The 19,785-nt window shown below is 37.3% G+C and overlaps 1 long non-coding RNA gene across 10 annotated transcripts in view; it reads right to left on the bottom strand.

Annotated features, from left to right (window-relative positions):
• LOC101935975 (uncharacterized) overlaps positions 1-19,785 on the bottom strand; it is a 175,797-nt gene that overhangs the window by 129,344 nt on the left and 26,668 nt on the right. For all 10 annotated transcript variants that reach the window (XR_006175174.2, XR_006175169.2, XR_010590253.1 and 7 more), the window contains exon 2: positions 11,840-11,975. This is a non-coding gene — a long non-coding RNA (uncharacterized LOC101935975). The remainder of the gene's footprint in view (positions 1-11,839; positions 11,976-19,785) is intronic.

Genomic DNA, 19,785 nt, shown 5'->3' with positions numbered 1-19,785 from the left:
GAAGCTTAACTAAACTTTCATCTGCATTCTCTAAATAGAGAATTGATCATTTTGTTTCATGTAAACAATGTTTGCTTTTCCTCTGTGAAGAAGAGCCCAAAAATGTGCGATATATATAGCCTTGTCCTTGTTTTCCAGAAACTAAAGTAATTCAAGTGATCTGTCCTTATTCTAGCTGTATACCCAAGGCATAGGGAGAATTCAGACTGAGAATTTAATCTGTCCTATGCCTTTACTAGAAGTAAGAGTTTTATCAGGAGCAATAGTGAGTTCTCTCAGAGGCAGATTTAAGTATCTGCGAAGCCCATTGTGTAGTCCTTTCCTTCCACCTGCACACTGAAAACACCAATGTAGCTTATTTTTAATTTAAAATACTTAAATTCTTTTAGAAATACAAAAAGACAAGTTATCATTTTGGTTCAAGTTGGGCAGCAGGTTTAATTTCTCCCAAATACAGTAAGAATGAGAATCCTCTAAATATTTCAATGGGCAGTGCTGTAAAATCAATGTCTCTTTCTTTTTCTCTCTCACAAAATCAAAATGGCTCAGTCCTTCCCCAGGTGCAGAAATTCTTTTAAAGTTTGTTTATTAGGAGTAGTGTGGATACATGTGGATAAGGAACTCTGACTCAGCTCACAGGAGGCGAAGATAGTCTCCCAAAACACTTTAGTCAGCTTTTAGTGCACTGCCAATTTTCAGTTGCCTAGTACTAGCTTATTTTTACTCATTATCAGACACTTTCTGGATAAATAAATTCCAATTAGAACTATCAAATGATCTAACAGTTCATGCAAGCATTCTCTCCCTATTCTAAAAGGCCTACTGGAGCTGCTGATCACTTGCCTATAATGTGGTGAAACTCAGTGAAAACTAGCTGAGCTAAGATAAACAGTTTGGGCCATATACTATCTGCATTCTGTACAACTCCTATTGATATACAGTACAGTATTATGGTCCCATAATCCTGTTAGAAACTCTTGCTCCATCTATTAGCCTAATAAAGCAGGAATATCTTGGTAGGTCAAATGTTCAATTATTTTGCCACTAGATTCCTGAAGTTATTATACATAATAGAGAACTGAAATCCACTGTTCCACGACGGGGGAACAACCAAAAGAAGCATTTCTGATGAAGGCTACTCCAGTAGATAAGATGCTACGTATAGAAGACCAAATCCAAGGTAATTACAATGAAAATGAGAACTTCCTGACAAGTTGCTGGGTAGGTGTGTTGTATACAAGCAGGTTCATGGTGCTAATATCCAAGATAATTTAAAAGGCAAAAATAGAACACATTCTAGACATCTGAGAAGTATTCCCCCATATACAACCACATAGTCTTCACTTGAAGAAATGAAGTGGCATTGTATTTGAGGAAGAGAAAATGGAAGTAGTAGGAAGGAAGGAGTGCACAATGGTCAAAATATTGGCTCATGAAAGACAGAACGGAAAAAAATAACTATTATTTTATGAAACTCTAATTGAAAAAATATTAAGTTATTGTAAATGTATTTAAATACCACTATTTAAAGGAGAGCCCCACATTCAGATATCAAATAAAATTAATGTTTATGAGGAATAAAAGTCCTTGAAGATGCAAAAGACAGAAGTCTTATGTAAAATATATCATGAAGTTGCCCATTATTCCAGATTGTCCTGTTGCTTGCCCCTCTTCCCAACAGTTGTCTTTCCAACAGTACAGCTGGCGCCGGTAAACTCCGACATTGAGTGGCAGGAATGGATTCTACCTCTCTCATCTGAAAGGCCCTTAACTCACAGAATTAGTACTTTGAGCAGAAGCAAGGAAACATGCTGACACATTTTCTAAACCAGTACCCACAGGTGGGCACACTAAATGGTCCAAAGTTGCCCAGGGCTGTCTAGGCCAATATTAGACTCCTGACCTTCTGATGACCCCAATAAGGACAACATCATGGAACGCGAAGGCTTCTATTGCCAGCCTACTCCTGCATTACTCGTATTTCTAAATTGACACCATAAAGAAATGCCATTATTGTGAATGTTTATTTTTTTAGATCTATATTCCAGATATGACCCATCCTTCTGCATGATCAGTTCTGCAAAGGGGAATTTGAGGCGGTACGCTTAGGCAGTAAGCTCATTTTCCAGTTCAAAAACTCATAAAAGAAATTAGTCCCCAATTAGGGATGCATTGCACTATAAATTAATTTCATATACAATCAGAAATGACCTCAGAGAGAGTGACCACATCAGCTCCATTTGAGAAGAGGCTCAAAACTTGAGGGGGGTCTCCTCCTTCTCATTGTTTTTAGGTCTAGGGAATATCCAAGATGTCCAAAAAAACTCCATTCAACCCAGAACATTCATTGGATCCCAACAAATGCTGGGGAACGAACTGAGACCACTGATTTATTTCAACAGATTACCAAACAGCCAAGCATATGAATTCATTTGAGTTAACAAACTATGGTAGCTGCTGCATGACTTTTATTCTATTATCACCGGCATTGATCAAACCAATTTGTAACATAACTAGCTTAACAAGAAAGTCAAGTTAATAATTCCCGCATAAGTGCCAATCCACCCCACACACTTTTAAATAACCAGACACTGAGGAGGCTCACTAGAATGCCAACATCTTTATTTTGACCACCAGTCAGTTGTGGCATCGTTAAACTGTATCTTCCTCTTTTAGTCTTAGGAGACTGTAGTGGCACAAACTGGGCTGAGGCTGATTCACAAAGATCAGTGTTGAAGTTGTTCATTGATGCCTTCACTGAGAGGAGGCAGAAAGTATCAATATCGTTGACCTTTGTGGGTGCAGCTGCTATTTCAGCATGTGCCCCGCCACTGAAATTAAATAAAACAGCAGCATGTGCCCTGCTGTTGTTGCTGTTTTGGTGGTAGGAGGTGTTTCTCTCTCTTTCTTTCTATGCCTCCTCTCTCTAGTTTCATCTCCATTCATGGTATTGCTGATAATATCACTACCAGACTTGCATTTATATTCCCCAAAACCTCCAGTCTTTCCCAATTTCCCACCAAAATAATTAATAAAACTGAGAACACTTTCTTATAACATTTCCTTCCAAATCAAAAACAAAATAGAAAATAAATGGAAAATATGTCCTGAGCTTCATGCTGGTCCATTATTTTTTGATCATATTACTCGGATACTGGAATGAGCTCTCTTGTCCCCAAACTCCCTCCATCAGGATGAGAATGCTGTTAATCCCATACAGTATGTAAAACTCAGCCAGCACAAATGTGAGACAGCAAATATAATTTAACCTTTGACCTTCAGCTTCTCCCATCCATTACAATGCACAAGGACAGTTTTTGCTAAACACAAAAACCTGTTTTTTGCCGATAGGGGAAGCTGCAAATGGTGATATTTCCCCCTCCCTTCTCCTTCCCTCCCCACACACACACCCCACAACAGTTCTGCAACATGGGCAAAGAGAAAAAAATATGAATCAGTTTTAGTTCACATGAAAAAATTTTTGTCCTAACAAAAGGCCTCGAACCTGCAATTTGAACCATGAAGGGAAACCCCTGTGTTTGTGCAGAGCTCAATTGGCTTCAATGATCCTCCAGTCAGGTCTAAGGGTCCCATGGCACTGAGTGGGGCTCTGCACAGGCCCAGGTTTCCCACTCCATGGATCAGGATGCAGGATGAGGACTCCAGTCCCTTCCAATCTCCCATCACTTTATTTGCATTGGGTTAGCCAGTATGGCCTCTCAGGACATCCTACATGGTAATTACGTATATTCATACAAAAAACATTCACAAGGTTTCATTAGAAAATGACAGAATTTTCAGTCAGAGTTTCTTTCATTAAGCCTCCAGGCTTCAGTACTTTTTCCAGTCAAATTCTGTGTTACCGTTGAAGAAGAAATAAGAGACTATGAAAATGCTGTAGCTTTTTAAAACAAACATTGAAAGAAAAGTGGTAAGGATGCACTTGATGCCATCTTGAATGACTTAGAAGAGAATGCTTTAGCCGATTGCAAGCTTTCTGTTTAAATAGGTCAGTGTCTGGAAGGACTGTAGCTTGGATATTTATAGCAATATTTCTTCTTGGGTGGTTTTGTTTAATAGCAATACAATTTCGTTATGTGCAACTTTCCAGAAGAAATGTTTTGTGGCAGTATTGGTCTTTCCAATGAAACATTATACAGTGTCAGACTCTGGATTGTTTCCTAGTTGTCATTGTTTAATGCTGATAGTCTTCTCCTGAGCTGTTCATAGGACGTCATTTAAAATTTTACCAAGTGTGTTTGACTATGATTATTCCTGTTTTATCAAAGGCTCACCAGTAACTACTGATGTCACATTTTATAGAAGCAAAACAAAAATCCTAAAACGTTTTATAAAACAGAAATGTTATATGCAGGATTTTCATAACTACTCAGCACTGGCCTGACTCTGCTTCCATTAGTAGTTACCTTTGAAACTCCCATTGTATGAGAATAATAATATAAGTATTATTTCAATATAAGATATAACAAAGAGCCCCATCCTAAGCACCTGAGTTACTCACCTATTTAAATCTTCACAGGATCAGGCCTTAGTACTGAATGAACTATCTTTCAATTAATAGAATTAGTACTGATTTCGGCCTCCATGGCTTGGTCAGTGATTTCTTTTCCCTTGCACAGGAGAGATTGAGGAAAGTGAGGTTGGTTTTGGTTTTGCAAAATCAGGGATGGATTGGAACCAGGTATCATTTATGGGGTTCAGATAAATGACTTAGTTTTGACTAACTCTACCATTTATTATCATCACCTATCATCTTTTCACAGCTTTGCTCATCATTGATTTCCTACCCTCTACAGCTCGGTGTCAAACATCACATATGGCATGCATGTGAACGCATTTAGCATGTGGGAACAAGCAGGAAAATGCCACGTTACCAGTAGTGATCATGTAGATATACAGCATGGCAATACAAGGAAAACTATTTCCAGACTTTTTCTTAGATGTGGATACAACTAACATATCACTTATTGTAGAACTCAGTCGGGTGATGATATAACAATGTTTTACAGTAATATGTTAGCTTTATATTACCCATCACTCTTAGAAGGCCTAATTCTGCAAGGTGCTCTGCAAGCAGACTCAACTCCCAACAATTTTAGCAAGAGCTGATGGTGCTCAGTGCTTGGCAGCATATGATCCAAATAGTGGGGAAAACATTCTTGTTACAGTCAAACTACCACATCTGAAGATTAATTTATTTATTTTTTACTATATCCTTAAAAATTCCTTGCATTATTGGGGAAAAAAACATTGCCTTAGGCAATATAACTTACATAAAGTTGCCCTCATTTGTGTCAGACTGCGTAAAAGTTACTTAAGGTGACGAGCATAAAATGACAATTCAAAAGTTTGAAAACAAGTTTCACACAAAAATCAATCAATCAATCAGAAGATGGTTGACACCCAATTTAATGGGACAAAAGCTCCCTTCACAATTTAATCAGTTGTGTGGGAATTTTTTGTTTTGTAGGCGGGGAGTAGAAATCACTTTAAAATATTCATTTACTCTATACTTTAAAACAGAGTAATTATTCATAGGTTATCACAGAACTGGAAGGGAGTAAAACCATTCTTATATCAACAGGTCCATTTCCCTATCTTATCTCCAAAGCCTAGTCTGGTACGGGTGTCTTATTTAGCTTAATCAAGGTGTTCATTCTCCCATTTCTGGAAATCCTTCATAACTCAATGAATCAGAGGCAGAGTATACAGTGGTATATTCTTGTTAAAATCATCTTTTCTTAATATTCTTCCTTATTCTTCCTCAGCTCCCCATACACATTTTAAAGCATCTCTATACAAGTTTTAAAAAGCTAAACAGTAGCAGAAATCCAACAAGTCGTATTTGTTTAAAAACCAAATGCAAAAATATAGTCCTTTTTTACCTGTATACATTGGGCAAAAGTTATAAACTCTGTGTGTGGGTCTGAATGAGAGAGAGAGAGAAATGATTAAAAATGTACCAAGAGCCATGAATGCCATTTTACTGTCATTTCCTTTGATTAACCTTCACCTGACCTCAATCCCTAAGGCAATTTCAGTTTCTTTTTGTTCTTACATTTAATTCTTCAGTCTGCCAGGTAAGTACATCTCTGTCATTAAAGAGCATTCATCAAGAACAGACTGTTTTTATGGAGTTTTTCATGGAAATATTTGCTCTAGAGAATTGTTTGCAAAACCTTTACAGTCACAAAATCTGATAAAGTTTGGCCCAAACTTTAGATTTTATGAGACCTACAGAAAGATCAATAGACCTTATTACATTACTTTCTTTACTGGATATTTTTTAAGCAAAAGAAAAAAAACTGTCCTGAAGTCATTTGAGCTACACCAATTTAAATCAACGGTGGGTCTCTGAATTGCCAACTCTCATAATTTTATCATAAGTGTTGTGATATTGGTGGGTTGTTGTTTTTTTAAGGCTCTAGATCTGTGCGAATCTCAGCTTTCATTTTATAAAATATGTAAGTTATTATCCCCCATGGCTGTGGAGAATAGCTAGTAAACATGACCTAAAAGCTCAAAAACCAGAGAGCAATTAGATTGTAAACTCTCTGAGTCAGAAACCATCTCTTTGTTCTGTGCCTGTACAGCACCTAGCACAATGGGACCCTAGTCCATGACTGGAGTTTGTAGGTGATACCACAACACAAATTAATAATAAATGATTTTAAGCTAGTCTCATCATTTTGGGAGGAATCCTGAGATTTTTGCGTAGCTGATATTGGCAAATGTTTGAAGCTGCCCATCCAACTCCAAATGGTATTTAAAAACTGGAAATGGTCCACAAAAGAGGTATGAGAATGATTCAAGAACTGGGAAACAGACTTGATAATGAGAGACTAAAGAAGCTTGATCTAGTTTGTTTATTAAAAATAAGATTAATGGGTGACTTGACCATGGTGTACAAGTATTTATACAGGGAACAAATTTCTGGTAATATACATCTCTTTAATTTAGTATGAAAAGGCATAACGAGATCCAATGAAGTTGAAGCTAGACAAATTCAAACTAGAACTAAGGTGCATATTTTTAACAGTGAGAGTAATTAACCATTGGAACAACTTACATAGGAACATAGAGAATCCACCATCACTTGCAGTCTTAAAGTCAAGATTGGATATTTTCCTAAAAGATATGTTATGGCTTGAACAGAAGTAATGGGCTTGACGCAAGAACTATTGAGTGAGGGTCTGTGCCCTCGTTTATGCTAGAGGTGGACAGGAGACAGTTTTCCCTTTCAAAATTTTGAATTTTTTTCCTGTTCCTGGGACAAAAAGTTAAAGTCTCAAAATTTTTCATGAATTAATAATAAAATAAAATAAAATAAAATAAAATGTGGCTCAGGTTCATTGAAACTTGCATCCTGATAATTTTGAAATATTTAATTTCTATTTCAACCTTTTCTCTAAAAAAATACCTTATATCTAAAATTTTGAAATGAATAGTCATTTCAAACAAAAAGCAAAACTTTTCATTTGAAATATGTTCAAACAGGATGCTTCAAGGTTCAAAAAAAAATATTTAATTTTTTTTTAAATCAGTAGTTTCACCAAAACTGTCCCTTTCCTGTGAACAGTTTCCATTTCAATGAATCAGCATTTTCCAATAAAAAAAGTTGATTTGGAAAATGCCCAACTAATTCTAATAATGGCACCTTCTAGCCTGAAATTCTATGAATAAAAACACATATCTACACACCTCGATAATGCGGGGTTTAAATGCATAAACTATATTTATGTAGTTTCTTGGTCACGAGTGCATGCTTTTCTAAAGGAGGGACAGAACTGCTCACAACAGGTCTGTTTGCATTGAACTAAGCTATCCTCAATAGTGCAAGATTCTGCAAACTGTTTTCTATAACAAACATTTATGGTGAGCTCTAATAACATAGCCAGCTCTTCAATGACAGATGTACTTACCTGATAGAGTGCAGTATTTAAATGTAGGGGCAAAAGGAAATGAAATTGCCTTAGGGAGTGAGGTCAGGTGAAGGTTAATCAAAGGAAATGACAGTTAAATGGGATGCATGGCTCTTGAGATTATGCATGTGCATTTTGTTGAAAAATATGTTGTGTGTTTTCCCTGTATTTAGAGGCAAGGCAAAATAATATACATATATAAAAAGAGACATAGCCCACACATCTGTCATAGCCCACAGTCTACAAATGGATCTCCCATTGATGACCCAAAGTCATTGGCTGAGGGATGAAGAAAACTAGGGTCTTACCAGAACAAGACAACTATCACTGAATTTATGTCATTATTATGAAATACAATTGAGATTCAAACCACCCCTATTTGGAGAGCTAAAATTATTCAGTGAAGTTGTCAGTGTTTGGAACCTAGCACCCACAGCCCTCCTTTACACTTCCCTTTACATTTATTGTCTAAACTTGGTGGTCTTTTCTCAAAATAGGTATTTGAGCAAATAAGAGGAAAACTAGAGCTGGGCAAATACTACAAAAATGTCTGTAAATATTCATTTGGATTTTAAAACGACTTTGCTTCAGTCATATTTATGTCTCTGTGTGTTTACTTTCCAACTACTTTCACACCATTGGATTTTTACTACCCGTTCTGTTTGTTAAAGCCAATTATAAACTTATATATTTGTCGAAAGGGATTTTTAAATTTGCCCTCCACAAACATTCACCCCAGAAATCTGATTATAGGATTTGCCCTCAACTTGTCAGGGAACAGAAACAATACCATGTGACTTGTAATAAGTCACAACTAAGCAATATAGCTTGAATTTCTGATTTTGAATAGCAGGCCATGTAGTCACTGAAACTCATAAAAAAAATTACCAAATAATTTCAAAAACATTCCATAAACAGAAGACAAAATTCATCAACTCGGTTATTCGTTATGAGTTATTCACTCAGCTCTACTAAAAATTAATTTGTTTTTAAAAAAGCATCTGAAACATATTTAAAATATAAGTTGCAATAATGAAACATGGCAGTTGATCTTGAAAAATGCCCAGTTGATCTTGAATTGTGCCCTTACCCAGAGTTATTAATCCCCCATCACTTTGACAATTGATTTTGAACACCGTCTGTTGCAGAGTCTTTATAATACAAGATCATAAACGTTCAAAACTAATTTATTGCTCTTTGTTCCACCTGACAAAAATGCAATGTCAAATTGAGGTTGTGCTGAAACAAAGATGGAGATTAATATTTGTATATTATTTTTGTCCATATTATAGTCAAAAATGTCCACAGAAAAGCATAGAAAGAGGAAGAGATTACACTGCCTTTAATTATTGGAAAATATTTGTACAAATACTGTTAGGTCATTTTTTAAAACTTATGGCGGGGGGGAAATATCACTCTTTGAAGCTATCATTACTGATATTTTTGTTCAGTTGTTTGTTAACTAATAAATATTAGTCCAGATTTTCAAAGGCACATATGTAAAACTGTTCTTCTGTACATGTATGTAGGTACGTGCATGCATCAGGTGTGTGTAGATATATGCATGTGCTCTCAAGTAACATTTACATCTATGCAATTGGAGCATGCAAACATGCACATGCAAGTTTGTACACAGGCTTTAGAAAAACAGGTCATTTCACAAGCCCTCGTCAATTAAGCTTGTTTTGAAAATTCACTAACCAATATTTTCTGCACTGCCAGTTATCACATCTCATTTTCATCTCAGCGAGATCCACAATTCCAGACCAAACCAAAATAATGAAGGGGAGGAGCCATGAGATTAGGAGGTGGTAAAAACAATATATAAATAAAGCACATGTACGCTTGGGGAAAAATGAATTTGTCAGTGCAGCAGTTACTTCTAAATGGACACCTCCAACTTGTCTGCATATTCTGCAGGCATGAACTCAGCTATTAGGGAAAGAACCATTACAACTATTGCACCTGTAAATAGAACTTTGGCTATTTCTGCAGTATACTTTGTGCTTTCTTGTCAACACACCCCTTTTATCAATGAATTTGTACTTCTCACAAGTCTTTAATGGAATAGGTGTGTTTTCATAAATATTTCTCCAATTAGCAGCTGGATATAATATATATTATATATTTCGATCCCATGTACTCATCTGTTATATACACAGTTCATAATTTATACTTTTCATCTCTGCTATCCAATCTGAATTATTCACTTTAAACTGACATAGTATATTGATTTGTAATGATGTTTAAGGGCTATTGTTAAAGGACGAAAAAGAACGAATTACCAAGAAGCTTGTTGTAAAACTAAAGTCTTGTTCCAAGACTGCCTGAATGATAAGATTTGTAAAGTCAGTTCTGAAGTATTAAAGAAACAAAGATATGGAAAGAAATGTTTCAAAATAAAAACATGCTTTTTTGTAAGTTTCTATTGCTCTGAGTTTCCAAAGGAACTTTTCTTTCTAGAAAGACAAAACCGTAATTTTTTTCTTATTTCTTTTTCTTCAAAATAATGATCCCTAACACTTTTTAAATTTACATAATGGATAATCTGTAGAATATAGACTTACTATTTGTATCACTCAGTTATCCTGGCAAGCCTCACTTTACCTCCTTCTAAAGTTTTTTTTTCTCTAAATGCCATGTATATTAAGTGGAAGACCTATCTGACTGTGTACTGGGAACACAGTATTCATGAGTCTGTAGACACCTCTGAGATATGGAAATTAATTTCCAATATAAAATAGTTAACTGAATAACTCTGTATAAATTCAAGTGTAATATTAATCACATTCTTTTTGTTGGCAATGCAGTAATGTCCATTCTCAAGTCATTAGCACTTTTCTGAGCAAGATACAAACTAATTGTACTGCTCTTCTTCAAATACAAATTTTAAAAGTTAACTAAGGACTACATAGATTTGAAACATTTTCAATAATTGTTTTAATTACAGCTAGTAGTGGAGAAAAGGAAGAACAACACTTGGTGTATTAGCAATCATTTTTCTGACCTAAAGGTCTCTAAGCTCTCACACCCAAAGCAAGTTTAAACAAAGTCAATGGAGAAAACTTTCTGTAAGCACACAGAGGGGCTGGTTTTGTTCTGAACTCAGAAATTTTCTTTTCTATCAATACCTAGTTTAACTTTTTAGATAAAACCACCAAATCTCCAAACATTAAATATATACAGCTTTCAAAGCTTGCTTTCCATCGAAAAGTTGATGAGAAAACTCCATTAAATTCCTCAGAGCACATAAGGGGCCTCTTTTCTAGAGTATGGATCTCCAGCAAACTGCTCGTTTCACTTCTACATAAAGGTAAGCAAAAAGCATTTTTTTTTTTTGCCTTTTCTCTCCCAAGTAGATTTGGGCTTCAAAGACTGTAAGAGCCTTCTGGTGCCCTTTGACATTCAGACTTCCAGCATCTCAACCATCAGTCAGTGCTCAGGTAACAAAAGAGCACTGAAACCTCCAGTTGTCATCTCTGTGCTACATCTGTTGGCCATGCTGTTAGGAAGCTTTGACCCCATCATTTGGCTGTAAATAGCATGGAAATCAACAACAACAAAAACCTAAGTTACAAGTCAGGGTCAGCAGATTTTCTTTGCAAACATACCTGTGAAGATAGAAGGAATCGTTGAATTAAATTAAATCAAAGCAAACCTGCTATTTAACACTGCTAAAATTGTGAAGATGTGTCACTGATTTAGTGACTATCTGCAAATATGCCTCCCCATTTGATTAGCATGTTTGTATTTCCATTTAATTTATAAGAAGTCTTTGGGAAGATTTAAATTAAGAGTTTTAATATATAATAGAAGGTCTATTGTATTATAGCAGAAATATTTTCCCTGTCCACCAGAATACTTATTATTTTAGCTTCACACTCAAGGGTTCTCACCTGTTCTCCTTATGCTGGTTGAAATCTTGTATCCAATCTGTCTGAATCAAATTGTTTGTGTGTGTCTGAATACCATCATCTTCCTAGTGTATCACTTATAGTTAACCATAAATGCAGGCATTGTCTTCCACTCCACCTACAAGCCAAATCAGACATCATTACCCATTTCAGTTAAATTTCACCACTTTTATACTGTAGTTTGTTTTTCATTTGAACTCTGAAAGAAGGACAAACATGATCAAGTTGGAGGGCAAAAGAAGAATCAAAAGAAATTGTGTGCTGAAAAAATGGTATGAGTTAAAAGATCTACTTTTTTCTCCCTATTTTATTTATTCCCAAGGTTACAATGCATAATTTTACACAAACTCAATTACATAGCTCAGTGATTTACTGGCAAAGCTGGTCAGAAGATGCTATCTGGCTTTAACTAATGTGTTTGCCTAGTTACAATACAAAATAAATCCTTAGAAAATTACAATATGGGCAAAAAGAAAACAACCCCCCCCCCCCCCGCACACACTAATATAAAGTCAGAAATGCATCTAATGTGACACAATATGAAGGTTGAAAGGAAGTTCCCTGTACATTGTTTTCATTTGGCAGACAACTGGTCAATCATAGTTCAGATATGGGTTCAACCTTTCAGCTCATGCACTAGGATCTCAATCCAGCAATGTATTTGAGCATGTGGGTAAATTTAAGCATGAGTAAATGTATTGACTTCAAAGCTAAGTGTTGTCTTCATGCCTTTTTTGGTAATTTCCTAATGATCATTTAGCACTGTAAAAGGGTGAACATATTGACTATGATGGGCGGGACCATTCATATACTTACAGTGACACATGGACCTAAGTGCTTTGCTAGATTTGGGCCTACCAGCCATTTGGTAACAGATTTGAAAGTGCATGATGTTAACAACGAGCTACATTAATGTGTCATGAGCTGATACTTGTACCTTAGAGGAGGTGATTGCGGCAAGCGGAAACTTTCAAAATTTGTAAATAACTGAAGAAAGAGCTCCATGGAGCTTGTGGTTCACCCACAGAATCTGGTCCAATAAACGATATTACCTCACCCGCCTTGTCTTTCCCGGGAGGGATAGCTCAGTGGTTTGAGCATTGGCCTGCTAAGCCCAGGGTTAAGAGTTCAATCCTTGAGGGGGCCACTTAGGGATCTGGGGCAAAAATCAGTACTTGGTCCTGCTAGTGAAGGCAGGGGGCTGGACTTGATGACCTTTCAAGGTCCCTTCCAGTTCTAGGAGATAGGATATCTCCATTTAAAAGGGGACACAGTGAGGAGCCTCATCAGAATGTTCCTTGGACATAGGCAGCGTGAAGCTGGAATTTCCAAGCCAAACCAAAAATCAAAGGTTTCTCATGGCTCAGACCTCTGGAATAATCTGACATGGTTTTATACATGATGTGCACCTAAAATGACCTACTATGCACATGTCATAGTCAAAGTTTGTGTGAATTGACTGTGTTTCTTTACTCTCTTCTGCCATAAAGCAATTGCTTCATCAAACATGAAATACCACAATATGCTAGAACACCAAACTTTGCTAACAAGGGCCTGACCCTGCAATTCTATCTCTACTCAGGAGGAACAATACTGAAGTCAATGAGGCTTCTGATAGGCACTCTACTGGATCCAACTGCAGGCTTGGTACCTTGATGAACACATTTAAATAATTTGGATGATATATTAAATGGATTTGGACTATCAAAAGATGCAGGAGTGGGTTATTAATAATATTATTTATGGTGTCACATTAATGCTGGGTCATCACAGTGAAATTCTGACCCTATTAAAGTCCATGGCAAAACTCCCATTGACTTCAATTGGCCAAAATTTCACCCATCAAATATGAGGCAGAAGAGATGTAAGGAGTTAAAGTGTTGGCTTCCTGATGAACAGCTTCCATGTTTTAAAATTATAATTCAGTCAGCAAGAAGCAATCTTTCTTGAAGTGGAAGCCAATCTCAGCTAAACTCCTTGAGCTCTGCTTCATTCATCAAGAGAGAAAACACGGGTGCATGTGCCATGTCCTAACAAGAGAAAATCATAAGGAGAAGAGGACAATGTCTGATTAAACAAATATAAAACAACACCCTTCTCAGTCCTAACAAACCCAGGTTTCATTGCTCCCCATAATACTACATCCCCTTTCACTAATTTCAGTGAAATTGTTCTGAGTATTGCTATGGAACCTTAGATCTTATCACTTGGAGTATTTTCAGTCCTGATTTAACCAATGAAAATGGCTTACCTTTGTTGTATACATGTATTGTAAGGCTAAACATAGATAGGGGTTATAGAGGTGTAATTGAGAGAAGATTTTGACCCTCCTTTATACCCCACTGGGGTTGTTGAGGTATAATTGAGAAAAGATTTTGACCAAGTGACTCTAAAATAACTCTCAACCACATAATGCTGGATGTAAAATTAATAGATATTTAAACCCTGAGGGATATTCCCCATCAATGTATACACCGCTCAGATTTGGGGGAGGTAACAACTTGAGAGTGTCTGTGTGGTGCATATTTTGGTACATATACTCATTCTGAATACAGGTAACATATGACCATAATGGCTTCAGAGGTCAACCTGATGGATGTGTGTGTAAGAAATATACATGAAGCGCCATGCTGCCCAGGGAGAAGAGGAACCAAAAGAGCAGTACAGATAACCTAATCCTCTACACAGATGCCTGTGCAATGGAGTTTTCTGCCCTGGGGATCCCAACACTGTATCCCACCCAGCACCTGGTCCCCCTCCATGAAGCATCTTCTCATGTTCAGCCTCACAGAGCTCCCTGCCCAGCTCCTTTGGATGACATTGCCCAACATTTCTATATTTTAATGCCACTATAAATAGTAAACAGTAATTTTTAATTGATAAAAATAATTCCCTGCAGGTTAGCCACTCAGGCCAACTGAGTGAGATTCTTAACACAAGATACCAAAATAACCCCCTGAAAAAGGTTTGTTTGACGGGAGGGGTATTTTTAACTTTTTTAAATCTCATTTACTTAGTACTTTATATTTTGCAACAATATATGTAGCGTAACAGGACAGACTTAACATCTGCATGTAGACACCACCTGCCTTTTAGGGATCTCAGCTTAGGCAAGCACGTTGTGGTGGACCATAAAGTACAGAATATGCTCTCTTTTACATCCATTCCACTCCATATTGAAACAACACTTCATGCCCTTCCCCCCATTATTTTGTTTATTTGAACATTTTTTTATCTATTTAGGTACTTACTCTGCCCTTATTACCATAGCCTCACAATCACTACTGCTTATTTTCACAACACCCTTGTAAGGTAGGGAAATACTATTCCAGTTTTACAGGTGGGGAACTGAGGCACAGAGTGAATTAAGTGACTTGCTCAAGGTCACACAGGAAGCCTGGAAAAGCAGAGAATTGAACAGTGCTCTCCTGAATCCTAGTCCAGTTCTTTATCCATTAGACCATCATTCCTACTCTGTTGTCTTCTTATTTATCTTTTCCCATTTCCTGTATACACTTCCTCTGGTTGTTATTTTCATTTGACTTTTTATATATAGCAATGGCTATTTAAGGCCCTCATCCTGCAAAAACGAATGCACATGCTTAACTTTATACTCATACATAGTCCCACTGAAGTCAGTGGGAACATTCATGTGCAGAAAGTTAAGAATATGTGCATGAATTCTGGCGGGATCTGGGCCATAATGTTTTTATTGTATTATTATAGAATGCCCAGGCAGAAGTGACACTTAAAAATAATACTGTATATATTTCACAAAAATTCCTTGCATTTCAATAGAAAAAATGCATAAGAAATTCCTTCATTGATATAATCCCTTTCTCATCAATCTGCTATTTGCTGTAGAGGGGGAAGATAATTGTAAAGGCACAGTTCCCAAGTTACCTGAAAGCATAAAAACTCACTTACATGTTATATATTAAAAACACAAATCACATTTTAATCAACCGCTTCCTTAAGTGTGAACTTCTAAAAAATTACTTTAATTGTGACCTTATAAAATATTTGATATTGATGACTCAGACTTTGCAATTAAATAGCAATAATGCAACAAAAGAAAACAAAGCAATGAGCAATGCCAACAGAAGTGGCATAAATACTCTTGTTTTATTTAAAGTTTAATTTTTAAGGTAATCTGTACACTGGTCAAAATTCTCACAGGAAGATTGACATTCAAAACAGGGAGGGATTAGAATTCAGAATTCCTGGCTCTGCCACTGGCTCACTGTGTAACTCTGGACAAGTTAGGCCAACATTTTCAAAGATGGCCACTCACTGAGTGCCTCCATTTTGTAGGCCCAGTTTGAGACACACAGGGCCCATTTCCCAGTGGAACTGAGTACCCAGAGTTAAAATTTACTTCCCCTGGAGTTGTGGAGACTCGGCATCTCTGAAAATCAAAACTTTGTTGTCTCAAGTTTGGCACACAAAAGTTGAGGCACCCAATGCTAGAGGCCATATTTGAAAAAAATTACTATACCTTGGTGTACCTCGGTTTACTCATCTGTAAAATGAGTGTAATAGCATTTAACTACCTAGCTTATTGCAACCATGTTTGTACAGTACTCTGAGAATCTCAAAGGAAGGCATCATATTCCAGTAAATGCACATTATTATTACAAACCACCCAGTTCAGGAGCTGTCCATGTTAAGATGCACATTTCCTTGCCTGGACATATTTATTCATTTAATACTTTAATACAATTTAAAACTTTTTCCCATAATTCATCAATAGTCTTGTTTTACGTTTGCATGGCTAGTCCTAGGTCTGGACTTGCTTTTTATTGTTCAAATGGTATTCCTTGGCTCTGAGATCCATTGCTATAAACATGACTTTCCTACACCTGACAATGTGAGTTAGTGTTGGCAGAAATTAACTAATATTTTTCTTATGCATTTTCAGTAGTCCCAGGTGTCATAAATGAGGAGTCCCTCTCTTAACTTCCACTTATATTGTGAAGTATCAGAGGGGTAGCCGTGTTAGTCTGAATCTGTAAAAAGCAACAGAGGGTCCTGTGGCACCTTTGAGACTAACAGAAGTATTGGGAGCATAAGCTTTCGTGGGTAAGAACCTCACTTCTTCAGATGCAAGTCTTGCATCTGAAGAAGTGAGGTTCTTACCCACGAAAGCTTATGCTCCCAATACTTCTGTTAGTCTCAAAGGTGCCACAGGACCCTCTGTTACTTATATTGTGATTATTCAATGTTTTATTTTCCTTACTAAAACTGTTCAGACTTTAAAGGTCAGAAGGGGCCATTGTGATCCTCTAGTTTGAGCTCCTGCGCACTGAAGGCCACAGAACCTCACCCACCCACTCCTGAAATAGGCCCCAGCCGCTGGCTGAGTTACTGAAGTCCTCAAATCATGGTTTAAAGACTTCAAGTTACAGAAAATTCATCATTTACAATAGTTTAAACCTGCAAGTGACCTGTGCTTCATGCTGCAGAGGAAGACAGCTATCGCCCCTCCAGGGTCTCTGCCAATCTGACTCGGGGGAAATTACTTCCCAACCCCAAATATGGAGATCAGTTAGACCCTGAGCATGTGGGCAAGACCCACCAGGCACATATCTGGGAAAGAATTCTCTGTAGTAACTCAGAGTCCCCCCTATCTGGTGTCCCATCTCTGATCGTAAGGGATTTTTGCTTCTGCCAGTTGCCAATGGGCCACATGCAATTGTAGGCAGTCCCATCATACCATCCCCTCATAAATGTATCACGCTCAGTCTTGAAGCCAGTTAGGTTTTTTGCCCCCACTGCTTCCTTTGGAAGGCTGTTCCAGAACTTCATTCCTCTGATGGTTAGAAACCTTTGCCTAATTTCAAGCCTAAACTTGTTGACGGCCAGTTTATACCCATTTGTTCTAGTGTTCGTATTGGAGCTTAACATAAATAACTAATCTCCTTCCCTGGTATTTATGCCTCTGAAGTATTTAGAGAAAGCAATCTTATCTCCCGTCAGTCTTCTTTTGGTTAGGCTAAACAAGCCAAGCTCTTTGAGTCTCCTCTCATAAAGTAGGTTTTTCATTCCTTGGAGCATCCTAGTAGCCCTTCTCTGCACCTGTCCCAGTTTGAATTCATATTTCTTAAACATGGAAGACCAGAATTGCACACAGTATTCCAGATGAGGTCTCACCAGTGCCTTGTATAATGGTACTAACACTTCCCTGTCTCTACTAGAAATACCTCACCTGATGCATCTTATGACTGCATTAGCCTTTTTCATGGCTGCATCACATTGACAGCTCATAGTCATCCTGTGATCAATCAATACACCCAGGTCATTCTCCTCTTCTGATATTTACAACTGATAAATCCCCAGTTTATAGCAAAAAAAATTGTTTTTAGTCCCTAAATCCATGACCTTGCATTTTACACTATTAAATTTCATACCATTTCTATTACTCCAGTTTACAAGGTCATCCAGATCTTATTGTATGATATTCTGGTCTTCCTCCGTACTGCCAATACCTTCCAACTTTGTGTCATCCACAAATTTTACTAGCGCACTCCCACTTTTCGTGCCAAGGTCAGTAGTTAAAATGGTAAACAAGATTGGTCCCTGAGGAACTCCACTAGTAACCTCCCTCCAGCCTGACAGTTCACCTTTCAGTATGACCTGTTGTAGTGTCCCCTTTAACCAAGTCTTTACCCACCTTTCAATTCTCATATTAATCCTGATCTTCTCCAATTTAACTAATAATTCCCCATGTGTAACTGTATCAAATGCCTTACTGAAATCCAAGTAGATTAGATCCTCTGCATTTCCTTTGTCTAAAAAACTCAGTTACCTTCTTCAAGAAGGAGATCAGGTTGGTCTGGCACAATCTACCTTTTGTAATACCATGTTGTATTTTAATCCCAACTACCATTCACCTCTATGTCCTTAACTATTTTCTCTTTCAAAATTTGTTCCAAGACTTTGCATACCACTTAGGTCAAACTGACAGATCTGTAGTTTCCTGAATCACCTTTTTTCCTCCTTTCTTAAAAATAGGAACTATATTAGCAATTCTCCAGTCATAGGTTATGACCCCCAAGTGTACAGATTCATTAAAAATCCTTGATATTGGTCTTGCAATTCAATGTGCCAGTTACTTTAATATTCTTGGATGGAGATTATCTGGGCCCCCCGATTTAGTTCCATTAACCTGTTTGAGTTGGACTTCAACCTTGGATGCAGTAATTTCTACCTCCATATCCTCGTTGACATTAGCCACCCTACCATACCCCAAAGTTCTTCATTAGCCTCATTAAAAACTGAGGCAAAGTATTTGTTTCGGTGTTGGGTCATGCCTAGATAATCTTTAATCTCCATCCCATCCTGAGTGCCTAGCGGTCCCATTTCTTCTTTCCCTGTTTTCTTTTTATTTATATGGCTATAGAACCTTTTACTGATAGTTTTAATTCCCCTTGCAAGGTCCAACTCTTCTTTCCTTTTGGCAGTTTTCACTTTATCCCTCCAGGAAGTAGCTTTCCTTGCTGATCCCTCCCATCTTCCATTCCTCGTAGGCTGTTTTCTCTTAATCATCCGTTAGAGATATTTGCTCATCTATCTTGGTCTGCCACCTTTCCCTAAAAATGTTCCCTTTCTTGGGATACGGAACTCAGATAGCTTCTGCAACTTTGACTTAAAGTAATTCCAAGCCTCCTACACATTCAGATCCTTGAGTTCTTCAGTCTGGTCCACTTCTCTAACTAATTCCCTTAATTTTTTAGAGTTAGCTCTTTTGAAATCAAGGACCCTTGTTGCAGATCTATTTTTGTTTATCCTTCCATTTAGTTAAACTGAATTAGCTCATGATCACTCGAACCAAGGTTGTCCCCTACAGCCAGTTCTTCTGTGAGGTCTTCACTACTCACCAATACCAAATCTAAAATGGCCTCACCTCTTGTTGGTTCAGCAACTAT

The sequence above is a fragment of the Chrysemys picta genome, chromosome 9, assembly GCF_011386835.1.
Source record: "Chrysemys picta bellii isolate R12L10 chromosome 9, ASM1138683v2, whole genome shotgun sequence".
NCBI lineage: Eukaryota > Metazoa > Chordata > Testudines > Emydidae > Chrysemys > Chrysemys picta.
Note: the sequence above shows the minus strand (reverse complement) of the source record. Positions and strands in the feature narration are given on the sequence as shown.